The sequence below is a fragment of the Crocodylus porosus genome, unplaced genomic scaffold, assembly GCF_001723895.1.
Source record: "Crocodylus porosus isolate Cpor-Errol unplaced genomic scaffold, CroPor_comp1, whole genome shotgun sequence".
Classification (NCBI taxonomy): domain Eukaryota; kingdom Metazoa; phylum Chordata; order Crocodylia; family Crocodylidae; genus Crocodylus; species Crocodylus porosus.
In genome coordinates this window covers 62,413,360-62,423,709 of record NW_017728907.1, presented here as the reverse complement: position 1 = coordinate 62,423,709, position 10,350 = coordinate 62,413,360, and the positions used below count along the sequence as shown (strand labels likewise).

Below are 10,350 nucleotides of genomic sequence, written 5' to 3'. Positions count from 1 at the left end.
CCGGGATTTGCTCGAGAAGCATCTATGGATGCAAGCCAGCATTTTGGTCGCTTTATTAGCCGCAGCATCGCATTGCAGGCTCATGTTCAACTTGTGGTCAATGATGACATCAAGGAACTCCAAGTCTTCCTATCAGTTTCCACCGTAAGAAACCACGAAACATTTCTAACTTGTTGTGATTGTATAAGTGACTTAAAACTTATACCTGTATTAAATTGTTTGTTTAAAATTACTTAAAATGTATACTATATATGTATATGTCTTTTGTCTGATGAAAGTTGTTTCCCTGAAACCTAACCCCCTCCTTCCCCCATTTACATTAATTCTTATGGGGAAATTGGATTTGCTTAACATTGTTTCTTTTAAAGTTGCATTTTTCAAGATCATAACTACAATGTTAAGTGAGAGGTAGTTGTGTTTCCCTTTTTTCTTCTTTCCTATTCTGTCCTCTAAAAATTTGCCACGTGCGTCTCAGGGGTATGTGCGCCCTGGTTAGAGAAACAATAGGTTAGAATCAATGGGCACTTTTTTACACATAGTGGTGGAGGGGTGTCCCTTTAATTAGAGCAGCTCTGATACCATCTTTAATTAAAGCACTGCTGCATCTTGTGTATCAGTGTCTCCACACTTAAAAATGGTTGTGGGGCGGTTGACCTAAAGCTTGTTTGATGAAATTTAATTCAAGTGCTCCCGCCACCATTTTTAAGTGCAGAGCCACTGATATGCGAGATGCAGCAGGCTAGTGGAGCGCAGCAGTTGCCACGCTGCAGCAGACTCAATCAAGTCGGCTCCGACGCACTGGAATTCCAGCGTGTCGGAGTAGCTTCGGCACCTGTGCATAGGCCCCTAATGTTGATAGAAGACAATAAAAACCTTCTAATGTGTAAAGAAAAGTATAGTGTAGACAAAAGCACATGCTAAAATGGAATTAAAAGTTAGGTTCCTCGCTAGATTTTAACCTGGCCAAGATGACATGTATAAATGTTGTGTGCTTTTTACATTAGAGCTTTATAATGGGTTAGTGAACACCTTGTGGTAGTGCACCTTCAAATTCTAGTTTTGATGAAGTATACAAGAACAGTCTTGGGAGTAATGGTCTCCAGAAGGCCAATGCTCTTATGTAATATTTAATTCTTTGACATATAAAGAAAGGGCTATTACTTTTTTTTATAAAAGAAAAGTATTATTTTGCCTAATGTTATTCTGAAAGCCCAGAAGGCAAAGAGTATATATGTCCATGCTTAGTTATATGAAAAAACAAAAGAGATGGATAATGGGCTGTAAAAAGATGCTCTTTCCTCTTTTAACTTGCGTTTTGTCACAGTTCATGATAACTCCTGGAATACCTGAAACTGATACTGCATTTGCTCTTTGCTTGTATATACAGCTTTCTTGGCTCTGCTCTCTGACAGTGCAGGTCAGTCCTTTCTGATGCTTTTAGCTAAAAAAATCTCTTACTCTGTAAGAGCAAAAGCATTTCATTTGATTGCACACTTGTGCTTTTTTCTTTGATTTTTAAAAAAAGTCTGTTCCACAATGACAAATTAGCATTGCATTGGGTTTTTTTGTTGCTGTATCAGAATGTCACAACCACAAGCTTATGTATGATGTAGTCTGCCTCACTTTATAGTAAATGTTATGATAAAAAAAACAAAAACAAATGCATCTGGAAGAGAAGTGACTAGCATGCTATAGGCTCAGTAGTCAGTAAATAGTGTCAGGCACGGGTGAAATGATGTGACCCAGCTGTGTTTAGCAGAGTAGTTGCTGTTGACTTCAGTGAAGTCAGGGTTTCACTACTGACTCTGCTCTTTAAAGAGGCTTGTAGTTGGAGGATCACTGTAGGGTTTCCAGTACCTTGGGCATGATGATGTTTCGGCCATGCAGAAAACTGAACTGAAAAGACATACAAAGGATTATATTTTTATTTTCAAGTAGATAGCAGCTGTCCTTAATGATATTCTGTCTAGTCCTTATTTGTGAGATGGGAAAAGCTGTTCTGATTTCTTCATGATGTAACTTTACAAGTTGATGTTAAGGAGGAATGTGAAGTGGTTCTTCTTTGCTTCCTCTTTGGAGCTTTCTGGTTTTGCCTTTTTATTTGGGGGAACTCCCTGTGTTGTAACTACGGGACTACGGCCACTGCTCCTCTCATGCTGTTCTGAGGTGAGGGAGTGGGTTCTGCTTATAAGTAAACTTTCAAACTGTTGAAGTCTTTGTGATTAGAATCAACTTACAAAAATGCTTATATTTAATTTTTCTTATGCTATTTGTACATGTGCATTTTGATTTTGTTGTCTTTCAGATTTACTGCGCTAATTAAACCTGAGCAAGCTGTAACAAATGAAAAAAATGCCTATATTAGGTAAGCTTCCAACAACACCCATACACACATTTCTTCCTTTGGTTGCAATATATAAAATGACATGACACTCTTTTTCTCAAGCCAGGTGTCTCACCTCTACTTTCACATACCAAAAAAACCCACTCCCTACAAATCCTCCCCTAAAAGCAACATTTAACATTTGACTTGAAATTGAAACCACCTTGTTTCTCTGGAATAGATACCTTGCATGTTTAGGAGGTTGTTCTGATAGGAAAACCATATTACTAATTCTCTATGCTCTGTTTTTTCTCATATAAATCTGTTCCTTAACTCATTTATTCTCTCCTCTTACTTCCACTTTGTTTCTCTTCCACCCTTAATACAGCCTCATATTTTCTCTCTTTTTCCCCCCAAAAAGCATTCGCTTTCCCATTCTCAATCCTTTTCTCTTTTTTTCCCCCCTAATCCCTCAGCAGGATTCAGTGTTCAACTGTGGCTGAGTGGAAGTGAGCAGAATCATGGCTGCTAATGCCAGGTCTGGATTAGGAACCCAAGGTGCTTGTAGACTTGCCACTTTGTGGAGTCAGAGAGTCTGACCACTCCATTGAGATCTGAATTTTCTAAAACTTTGCACAATTGTTTGCACTGATTCAGCTGCACTGGAATTAGCACAGTGTAATTGGGCCATTGGCATCTTTAATATGTGTTATAATTCCTCTCAGATACCGCCAGCTCTAATTAGCACTGTTCTGAAGAATCGACAGCATCCAACACCACTAGCAAACCCACTGCTGCTAATTCTTCTGCTCTAATCAGAAAATTGAAGCACTGAAACAGACAGGATGGATCTCGGGGGCTACCCACAGATCTACCAGTTAATTAAATCTCCATTCCATGCAACCTCTATCACTCCACTCTTCTTGACTTATAGGTCTTTGTCAGCAGAAGTAGAAGCTTCTTCTCTATAGATATCTAAAAGCTTCTACTTCTGCTGACAAAGACCTGTATGTCAAGAAGAGTGGGGTGATAGAGATATCTGTGGATAACAAAGTAAGGGGCAGGCATGTCCAACTTTTGATAGAAAACTCTTCAGCTTATATAAAACTCTAGTGATTTGAGCTGTCTCTCACTGTTTTGTGTGGAGATGCCTGAATCTCTACTTGGGCGTCTTTAATATTGTAACCTAGGCTGGATGATGCACTGGATTTTGGGTCCTCAGAGTGCCAGTAGCCCTGCGACCCCCACCTCAGGCAGATCTGCTGACTCGGGTGCCCGGTGGAGAGGTGTGTCCCTTACCCTCAACACCCAGGAATTCACTCTGAACCTGGTAAAAACAATTCTTGTTATTATACACAGCAACATTAGGTGGATAATTCCAACACACTGGGTGGTCTCACTTGTGTTTAACAGCCTCAATAATTGCATTCACCTGGTAATAATCCTTTAAACAGACTCTTCCCCCTGCTCTGCCTCCCCCCCCCCCAACAACATAGATTCCCCTCTGGTCAAAATCCACTTCCCATACAATAAATGGCATCACAGCTATAAGTATTAGGGCAGTACAAAGCTTCAGTAACCAATTTGATTCAGAGGAGATCTGTCCCGAATGGGGACTGAATCTCTAAATCCGAATCAAATCAAGAAACCAATTAAAAGCTCCAAATCAGTTAGAAGCGTCTGAAAAGATTTGGCATTTCATCCATAGACTAAACAGGCAGCTGACAAGTCTTTTGGGGCTGGGACAGGCTGCCCAGTGGGGGTGTGCAGGATGCGGGTGCGGCAGCACTGGGAGCGTAGGCTATGCCCTGCTGCTGCTTGCCCACCTGGGGCGGGGTAAGGGTGGGATGTGGGCATGGCTCACTCCGGGTGGAAGGGGGCAAGCAGCAGCAGAGCATAGCCCCTGCTCCCAGATCCTGTGCTTTTCCATGCTGGCTGGCAAGCGGCGGCAGCACCTGCCTCTCTGCGCTGGCTGGCAAGCGGAAGCAGCACAGAGTCCCTGCTCCCAGTGCTGATGTGGGCATAGCAGCACTAGGGCTATGCCTTGCTGCTACTTGCCCAGCTGGCATGGGGGGGATTGTGATGTGGGTGCAGCAGCACTGGGAGTGGGGGCTATGTCCTGCTGCCTCTTGCCCAGCTGGCACTGAGGGGGGCACCAATTACAATGTGGGTGCAGCAGCACTGGGAGCAGGGGCTGCGCTGTGCTGCCACTTGCTCCCGTCCACCCAGAACAGGCCATGCCCATGTGCCAAGCAGCAGCAGGGCAGAGCCCCACTCTGAGCACTGCTGCGCCCACACCCCTCCGCCCTGGCTGGGCAGCTTGTCCAAGCCCCAGCCCCAGTCCCTCCTTCCCCCACGCACCTTTCCTCCCCCAGCCTGAACAGACTTACTGTCTGGAGGCTGCTGTGTCAGCTGCCTGTTTAGTCTATGGCCAAATCTCCGAAGCGGCACCAAGTCTTTCGGATCTGATTTGGCTGAATCAAATTGGGACAGTGATTCAAATCTCCAGATTTGAATCATTGTCCTCCGAATCAGCCAAATCCAAATCCGAAGCGAATACTTGCCGCTTTGTGCAGGCCTAATAACTATGATCTGCTGCTAGGTGTTGGAGGCGATGCTTCTGTTGCTCCGGAGAAAATGGACTCCTTTGATCCTTCCTGACAACACAGCCAAACAAGTCTCTGGACAGCTGCGGCAGGCAATAGGCTCCCTTTTGTTTCCTTCCAGAAATACACCTTCTGCAAACATTATGGGATTAGGTGTCCCCTCACACACAGACAGTTTGTGGCCTCTTGGCCCACTCCCTCTTGGGGCTGTCTCCCTCTCCCAGCACCTCTACTCGCAAACAGGAGATCTTCCTCTGGAGCTCGAGCTTTCCCAGCTCAGAAAGGGGCTTTCCTCCACAGATCTCTGACCATGCAGCTTCTTCTAGCTCCAGGTAAGCTTACCAGCTTTGCTTACCAACTCCCTCCCCGCTCTTTCTCTAGCACCTGTGTCCCTGGTTGCACAGCTCCAAACCCAGTAAGGAATCAGCCCTCTTGTGGGATGACACAGGCTCTTCCCTGTCCTGATGTCTGCTCCCTGGGCCTCCCTGGACATGTTTTTAGTTCTGTTTCCCTGGGCTGACAGGCTGTCTCTTCCCTCTCTCCAGGCTGGAATTGGCTCCTTTTCTTCTTCTCTCCTCTTCTTCTTTTTTCCTCTCAGCTTTTTATGGCTCAATAGCAGCCAGTCAGAGCCCTGGGTTTGCAGTGGGTGCTCTGATCAGTTTAAATGTTCCAATAAAAAGCATGCACTGTGCACGGCCTATCTTCCTGTGTGGAAAAGCTATTGCACCCTCTGCAACTTTTTGCTGCCCTTTTTGTGTAGAGTTCTTAAGCACAGCTCACCCACTCAGCTTGCAGCCAGGTGAGCTTTGCAGCTGTTACAATAAGGTAATAATTTTTTAGCATTCCTTGTTCCTTGGGATGGGTTTCTTCTTCCATTCAGACAAATGGCATTCTTCTTAGTTTTCAGAATCAGTTCACTGCAAGTAAATCGAGGATAATTTTTGAACTTCTGTATGTGTTAAACTATTTTTGTTTCACTCTTAAAATACACTACTTTTTTTTATATGTTCTTCCCAACAAAGTCCCAGGGCCACATTCAGTAACGGAAAAGAATAATTTAAAAGAATAAATATAATATCAAAATAAGAGAACCATTATACAATATCTTGGCCTAGTTTGTTTGCTAAATATCTGTCTAAATACAAAATTAAAATAAAGGCTTTGATAAATGCATACAGCTAAAAATAATCAATTACTTTCCATTCCTATACTGTCTCTCTACTGAGAACCCTAAAGCCCTCCACAGACAATCTTTCAAGCAGCTCTTTCATGTTCATATTATGTTTGTTTTACAGATTAAAGAACTTGTCCATGGTCTCACCTGTCTGTGGCAGAGCTGGAAACAGAAGCCAAACCTTGTGACTCCCAATCTCATACTATAACCAAAAGACCAGCTCTGCTCTTTATGCTGTAAGATAAACTGATTTTGTTAGAGAAGAGGACCCCTTTGTAAAAAAAAAAGTTGTATAACTGTAGTTAGTCGGTAATCTTTTCAATCATATGTTAGGTTCGTGGCACCACCTGGAGGGTAACTGTAATATTCTCTAAAGAAGCTGTGCCACAATTTGTTGAAGAATATTAATTCTTCTGGTAAATGTCAGTTTGTGGATATTACCTAAATAATATGATATTCAGAACTCTTTCAAAGTAACCTAGATCTAATGGTGAGCTTTCACTTCTGTTCTTTCATTTACATTAAACGTTTGGGAATGTGAGCAAATAAATAAAAATGTAGACTTTCTACTGTTCCTTTAACCAGCAGTCAGTTGTGTTTGACAAAACTGCAAGTGCCATTCACCCTAAAAGAAGGCTGATTAAAGGGGAGGCTGACTTTGAAAAGTCAAAATCATGCAAGTGGCCCATTACACAAGTAGTCCCATTGATTGTAAGTAAAGGGAGTAAGGTTTTGCAGGGTCATAACCAAAGATTCCAATATAGTGAATCTAGTTGGGAATGCTAGAAGTAAGTACCCTCTGTTTTCTTTGTTTTTGCCTGATGATTTTTTTAATGTAGTGTGGGAGGTAGCTGAGCTCAAGGATACTGGTGAAGTGCTGTAATATTTGTTTTAAAAGTACTCATGTAACTTCAAGTAATAATTGGAATTATTTTTTCTTATAAAAAAGATTTTTTTCCATTGGGCGTACATGCGGATTTGCCACATACCTTGGGAAAGTCATTATATTTTATTTCTACATGCCACAGATATAATATTGATCCTGAGATGAAAACAGCTGTTTACAAAAATTGTTAGACTATTGTTTATTATAGAAGTGATGGCGAGATTGTATATAAAATCATCACCTAAGCAAGAGTTAAACACAAGTATTGTTCTGATTAGACCTCAGACATTCCAGTACCATGCTTTTAAACCACTAATCAATCTTGGTGTATTTATTTCAATCTTACGTTGCATATTGCAATATATAATCCTTTACCATGTAATTAGTAAGGATTGTAAATCTTTTGAGGATAATCATAGGAAATAAGAAAATAATTTTCTGTAGCCTACAGTACTGAGACATCCTAGGAAAACTGCTGATCTTTATGCCCCAAGAGCTATCTTGAGTTTGTCCAGCAAACCCTCCATCCCCCAGAGTAACCCAGGATCAGGAAGATACAAATGTCAAAGCCATCCAAGTTCCTTTCTTCACCTTAACTTGTGAGTGCTGGCCCAGCATAATTTTACCCCTAATTTCTATTGTTTTAGGTTCTGAACAAATATATGAGAGAGAAAATCCTCATATCCCCCCAAAATCAGATAGCCGAAACTAGTTGTTTGCCACCTTTTACCAGCATGGCCAGAGCTTGCAACGCAGCTGGCACTGTAGGCTGCAAGTCTCCACCCTTCTCCCTCCTGTCCCATCCCCTCAGAGTGATGGCCAGCTACCTCCTATATTTCTTGAGTTCAAGACTAAATTTTCTTCTAAGCACAAACATTCAAGTCAGATTCGACTCAAAATAAAAAGATCAAATTGGGCTATATGTTTCATGGCATATCGATTTTGTGATTGCTGGCACGACTTCTTTCTCTTATTGTGGTCCACTAGGTGTCGCCCTTGCTCTAATCTTAGGAAGGCTGTGGAAACACGGGAGTTTGCAAGAAAGTGAAGAGAACAGCATACTACATCAGCGGGTGAAGTAAGTGTCATGTTATGATTTTCTGTCTTGCATTCATGATTAGAAAGTAGGCTGCACATGTAACAGCAGAGCAAGCTACAAATCTGATATTTAGCTCTGAAACAGAAGTTTCTGGAAGGATATAAGAATTTTATTTTAGCTGGAAAGAGATGTGAAACTGAGTTACCTTATACTGGCTGCTTCTCCAGACTGGGCAAGTCACCTGGAGGGGGAATATAGAATTTTTGGTTGCCTTTCAATGGTTTTTCCAATTCCAATGTTATGCTAAAGGATGTCAGAATATTTTTATTTTTACTTTGGACGGATAACTTTTGTGGCATTTGCTATGAAAATGTTATCTCCCAGGTCTGAAACTTACAACATATAGGCAGTTTTTCAGCATGGAATTGAGGTTGCTCAGTGTGATTTTTGATAGGGTATGCAGATGTTTTCTGTTTTTTCCCTCTGCACCCATTTTTGTAACCTTCCTGAACATGAATCCTTTTTCCCTCCCACATGCAACCTTCATGTTCCTCATTCCATTACCTTAAGCCAGTGGTTTTCAATCTGTGGTCCCCAGGCCCTTGGGTGTCCGTAGACTATGTCTGAGGAGTCTGCAAAAGATGACTGTGATCAGTCAAAAGTATGTGAATACCCACACTTACAATTCAAATGAGTCCACACCTCCATTTGAAATTTTTTAGGGGTCTGCTGTATTTGTAGGTTGTGTGTGCTTTGGCTGTGACAAAGGTAACAGCCCTGCTTTCTCCTGCTTCTGGGCCTAAAAGTGCTGCTGGTTTTTGCAGAAATATTTAATAAAAAGCTAAGTCACGTAGCTAGTAATCAAAATAGTACAAATCTTGGCTGACACACCAGGGATTGAACCATGGATTTACAGAGGCTAAATACATGAGCTGGTGCAGCTTGAGCTAGAGGCAAGTCTCTAGCTAAATGTATAAAAGAAATTTGTATCCTCCCTGCACTGACACAGAAGAATTAATATACCACTCAGCACTGGGTTACACGTGTACTTCAGTCACTAGTGCCCCTTTCTCCTCAAAGCAGATGGTGTTAAAGAAATACATGAAAGAGATCTGGAAAAGAGAGAAAAAAATCAGATTAAGGAGAATCATAACCTTCATAACAGTCCCAAGGCTTTATATGAAACTAAATAATTCAAACTCATTTAGCATTTTTACTTTTGTCAGTGTTTTGATGGAAAGTGAAATGACAGAGAGCAAGGAGAGGGCCGTAGGTTCATAGAAGCTGGGGGCAGGAAGGGACCTCATGATCTCATCAGGTCCAGCCCCCCTGCTCTTAGGCAGGAAAGACTGCTGGGGTCAAATGACCCCAGTAAGGTGTGCATCTTTTGAAGATCTCTAGGGTAGGTGACTAAATCACCTCTGGAGGGAGTCTGTTCCAGACTCTGGACACTCAAATCATAAAGAAGTTTTTCCTTATATCCAATCTGAAGCAATCTTGTAGCAGTTTATGTCCATTATTCCTAGTCTTCCCCTGGAGTACCTTGGTGAACAGATGCTCTTCCAGCCCCTGATGTTTGCCACTTGTATACTTATTAGCTAACTGCCTGTCAAGAATGATGGATTTCAGGTGGTGTTTGCATGGCCTCACCCTCACCCCCCACTTACCCTTCGGGGCCTGCCATGTAAAGACTCCCTCTGCCACCACCTCCTTCGGTGCGGGGGCTGCCAGCCCCCACTGCCCCTCCCTGCTCCCCTCCCTGATGGCTGATGTCAAGGCCAGGTAGCAAAGGGGTGCTGGCCACTGTGATCCTCCCGTCCCCTGACCTCCCTGCCTTCCTCCCCTCCTTGCCTGCCGCCCGTCCCTGACAACAGCTGTCACCATGATCCCCACCTGCTGCCACCTCCCTACTGGCTGTGGTCGGGGCCCCCTGCCTGCTCCCCTCCCTGCTTCCCGACCCTGACAACAGCTGCCACCATGAACCCCACCCCATTGCCTCCCCTCACTCTGCTTCCCTCCCTCCCTGCCAGCTGTTCTGGGGGGTGTCGGGGGACGGGTGTCAACACCATGACCCCCTTCCCCCCCGCTTTGCCCTCAGGCAGGGAGGTGTAGGGAAGCCCCACTGCTTGGGTGGTTGGGGCACATTCACCACCACCACAAACTTCCCTGGCAGCAGCTCAAACTTGGGCCTGTGCAGCCTGGGCCCATGCAGCCAATTGCCACCTGGTCTCTCGGTGGCATGTGCATAGTTGGCCAAAAGCATTACGGACAGGCGCACACAGACAGACAGACTAAGCCCTTTTATTATGTTAGAATAGACTG

The 10,350-nt window shown here is 43.4% G+C and overlaps 1 protein-coding gene across 1 annotated transcript in view; it reads left to right on the top strand.

Annotated features, from left to right (window-relative positions):
* Positions 1-10,350, top strand: part of GNG12 (G protein subunit gamma 12) — a 46,880-nt gene that overhangs the window by 2,381 nt on the left and 34,149 nt on the right. The window contains exons 2-4 of the mRNA XM_019531601.1: positions 2,306-2,365; positions 6,225-6,339; positions 7,977-8,067. The gene's annotated coding sequence lies outside the window, so the exon portion shown is untranslated. The remainder of the gene's footprint in view (positions 1-2,305; positions 2,366-6,224; positions 6,340-7,976; positions 8,068-10,350) is intronic.